This window comes from Merops nubicus, unplaced genomic scaffold, assembly GCF_000691845.1.
Source record: "Merops nubicus isolate BGI_N331 unplaced genomic scaffold, ASM69184v1 scaffold44408, whole genome shotgun sequence".
Lineage (NCBI taxonomy): Eukaryota > Metazoa > Chordata > Aves > Coraciiformes > Meropidae > Merops > Merops nubicus.
In genome coordinates, this window is record NW_008627237.1 from 1 (window position 1) to 4,212 (window position 4,212).

Below are 4,212 nucleotides of genomic sequence, written 5' to 3' on the forward strand. Positions count from 1 at the left end.
GCTCCGCGGCAGCCCCATTGCCCCAGCTTCCTCCAGACACTGTCCCCATTTACACAGAGGGACAGAACCAAACTCAAAAGCTCACCTTTAGTGGAAAAAACATAGGTATTTTCTTTTTTATTGCCATATGGAGACTCTCCATGCTGCTCTGCTCCAAGGACCAGGGGGAGGCAGGACTGGCAGGGGCGGGCGAAAAAAACCCTTACGGCTCCGCTCCCTCCTCTCACTTTCCTCTCCTCTGCCCGCTCTAGTCCCTCATGCCCCGTCAGGTCTCGCATTCCCACGGTACAGAGGATGCCCGGTGCAGCGCTGGTGGAAGTCCTGCACTCTCCACCCCACTCCACCAGGCCGCAGGGTGCCAGGCTGGGACGGGCAGCCCCAAGGAGCACGCTGCTGGGAGCACCGCTGCTGGGAGCACCGCTGCTGGCAGCTCTCAGATACCACCCCAGTGTAATTTAGAGTGACCTCCCCACAGCAGTGACCCAGGACTTGTTCTGCAGGAGGGCACAGAGCAGACCCTGGACATGGGATGGCACTTCAAGACAGCTATCTGGGGCCTGGTGTAAGCACAATCACCTTATAAAAGAGAGCAGAACTGGCAAACAAAAATATTGCTCCTGGCATGCGAGTACTTCCATATTGATTCATTGCTTAAAAATGCACTGAAGCAAGGATGCCCTTTCTTCAAACCCTCCAGCAAATTCACTTTTGCTCTTGGCAACCTGCTGTCTTCTCACTTCTCAGCTCCTTCACCCTGAAGGCAGCAGCACCTTCCTACAATGGGTTCTCAGCCCTTCACTGCCAGACCTCATCAGCCTTTGCGCACTCTCTTCTGCTTCACCTCTTGCTTAAAGTTCTTCTAGAGGAGAAGCTGAAATTTCTGCAGTGATCATCCTGCAACATAACCCACCGTGGGCCTTGACTGTGCTTGCAAAACCATGGAGAAATGCTTGCTGAAGGCCACAGGGAAGCCTTCACCTGGGAGGGCAGCCCAGCTGGGCCCCACGCTGCGAACCTGCCCCCTCAGCCCTGCTTCTCCTGGGACAGGAGCCCATGCAGGTTTGCAAGCTGGCCCGATGAGGGTAGGTTTTCTCCAGTCAGAGGCTCTGGAAGGATTATTTGGCTACAACGTATCATATGACTTTGTTCTTAGAGTTACATTTTAACCGAGAAAGTTTAACAAGTATGACTTATGGGCTTCTAAAATTGGCAGCAGAAAAATGAGCTGAGGAAGTCATGGAAAAAAACCACAAGCGAGGCCATTCCATGTTATGCACAATTTCTGGGCTCTTTTTCCAATCTTCTGTTTTTTTGGATGGTGGAAAATATTTTCCAGCTACACAGGCCTGGCCTCACTGAGCACGTATTTATGCCAAGTTTATAAAAAGCAGCTGCAGACAGGGTTGAATGAAAGGATTACACTGCTGTCTGTCTTCCACAAGGTGCTTCAGTTCACACCCTGTCCCACAGAGCGAGGCTCGTTTCTCAAGTCTCCATGAATGCATGTAAAGAGGGACAAAATCTGAACCCCAAAATACAAACAGCTATGGTTGTGCATGCGAAGGGGCATGCGTGCGTGTACCTCTAACTAGCTGGCTAGCCAGCAGCAGTTCCAGCCACTGCTAATGCCGGCTTCTAGCCCTCCAGGCTAACCACTGCTCCTCCAGCCTCTCCCCACCCTGCAGTCTGGTCTGTCTTCCATGAATGAGATGAAGAGAGGGCTTGCAGGGTCAAGATCCTGGTCTTAGTCTACCTCTGCTGCCTGCTTCACGTAGACCTGCTCTCCAGCTGCTCCCACTGAAATTCAGGCTTCACCAACCTCACATAATCCCAGGCTGCTGGGCTTTAAGGCTAGAAGGGATTGCTGTAAGCATGCAGCCTGACCTCCTTCGCAGCACACTGCCACTGAATTTCAATTAGGAAACTGAGCAGCAGAGGCATAACCTTAATTTTCAGCTGTGTCTTGTCACAGCCTTGGCCTGATACACTAGTCACAAGAGAAGAGTCACAAATAATTCTTCACTCTCCTACACAGAACAGCTACAGGGGATGCAGGGAGGACACAAACTGAAAGTAAATGGATATAAAAAGGTAAGGTAGGTGGTAAGCTGTAGATCGTACATTACAGATCTGTACCCTGCTGTTTTTGCAGTGGAGTATCTTACAATAACAGTATTGAGAATGACAGTGTTACATCAGGAATATCAGTCAAGACAATATTTCCTGGCAATTGTTTGAGAAATGCTTTTCTCACAGCTAATTGCTCCCAAGAGGCTGTGTTTTCTCTGTTTTTAGAAGGAGAGCGATTAAGAAAGAAGGTTTTTAAACCTTTGCACCCTGCTGTGGGACAAAGAACTAGGGGGGGAAAAAGGAAAAAAAGAAAGAAAAGAAAAAAGCACAACAGCTGTAATGTTCTATGAACTGATTTTTTCTGTTCTCTTGCCGGGGTGGTGGGTGCAATCATCAGTTTGGCAGAGATGAATACAGAAAAAGCAAGAAATTTTTGCAGGAAAGCAAAGGGGATCCCGAGCTGCGGGAGTGCCACATTGCCATCTAGTGGCACCGGCCCTGGGAAGCCGAAGCAGGGGTGCCTGCAGGCTGCCCACACCTCCCTCGCCGCTGGCCGGCTCTGGGCAGCAGGCACGCTACCTCAACACGGGGCTCGGCTTCCCTTCAGAGCTTCACAATCAAGCTTGACAACCGCAAAACTGCTTGGTCTGTGAAAGACAGGTGTAGGTAAGCAAGGGGGAGAAAAAATTCCACCAAACAAATGTCTTGGCTTTGCTGGGAAAAGCTGGTGTTCCACCGAGGCCTGCAGATTTCCGTCTTTCGCTGCTGCAGCACAGCTACCGCAGCCTCGGCGTGTTCTGTGACTGTCACAGGCACATCTACGGCAACGTGATGGGCTGGCGAGGACACTGAGAGCTCCCGTGTCCCCAGGAGACGAGCCTGAGCCTAGAGCTGACACCCTGCTCCCAAAGGTGTCAGACAAAAGCCTCAGTACCTGTGTGCCCAGATACTATCTGCAGTGCCAGACCTGAAAATTGAAATGCACTACGTGCCTTTGTGATGACACATTTCCTTTGTATTCCAAAAAGAACACAAATGCTAACCTTTCATCACCAGAAAAAAAAAAAAAAAAAAGGCAAAATGCTAAGCCCCTCAGACAGCAAAATGCAGTCAGTCCACCTTTGGAAGACACCTGGCAAAGGGCAGCAAATGAATTATTTTGGATGACCTTCACACAGCAAGTTAAAAAGAAAAAAAAGAGCTTTAGCCTATGTGAATTGTGATGTCCATTTGAAAGATGTTAAACTGGAAGGTCCTGGCTGCAGCAGACTTACACTTAGCCAGAAAACAAGAACAATCCCAGTACCTGAACTCTGCCCGAAAAGACCATCATTTTGGGAACCAATGGAAGAAGCCTTGCATCAGGCACCCAAGACTGCCCATAAAGCTCTGCCTTGTGGCAAAGTACTTTCTGTCCTTGCACTTCCCACCAGGAATAAATGGACAATGAAAGGGGAAAGCAGCAGACTGCATTTGGCCCTGGTGCAATGTCATGTCTAGCTAATCATTGACTCCGTGTCTTTGGTCACCAAGTCCTGTGAAACTTCACCATATAGTGCAGCATGTGCTCTGAACAGATGTGTCAACACAGGTGATATTCTTTTATATTAGTAAAATTAATGTGATCTTCCAACAAGAAAGGAAAATGCAGTTTAAGTTCCCCAAAACAGAGATAATCTATGCTGCTCCAGTCAATCAGTTTTACAGCAGCATTTCTTCAAAAGCCCAGAGTGATGACCTCTACAAATACTTTAGTGACTGCAAATACTATGATGACCTACAAATACTATGATGACCTACAAATAAGCTGAATTTACAAAATACATGCTGCATCAATGAGCACCAAAGCTTCCTGAAACCAAGCACACTACTAGAAGCACCAGCAACACACCAGCAACACTGCTAGGAGCTGGGGAGGCCTTGAACAGTAAGGGAAATAAAGACAGGCCATGAAGGTTCTGAGCCGTTGCTCATTGTGTCAGACTGCAATCTGTTGGTTTGTTTTTTTTTTTTTTCCTTTAAAATCAGGGTGAGATCACTGGTTTTATTGAAAATGTGCTGCCCAAGGTAAGACACAACCACCTGTAAAAAGATCTACAGTGTAACAGCTAATATTATCAGGCCTGATGAAAAATTTTGAGG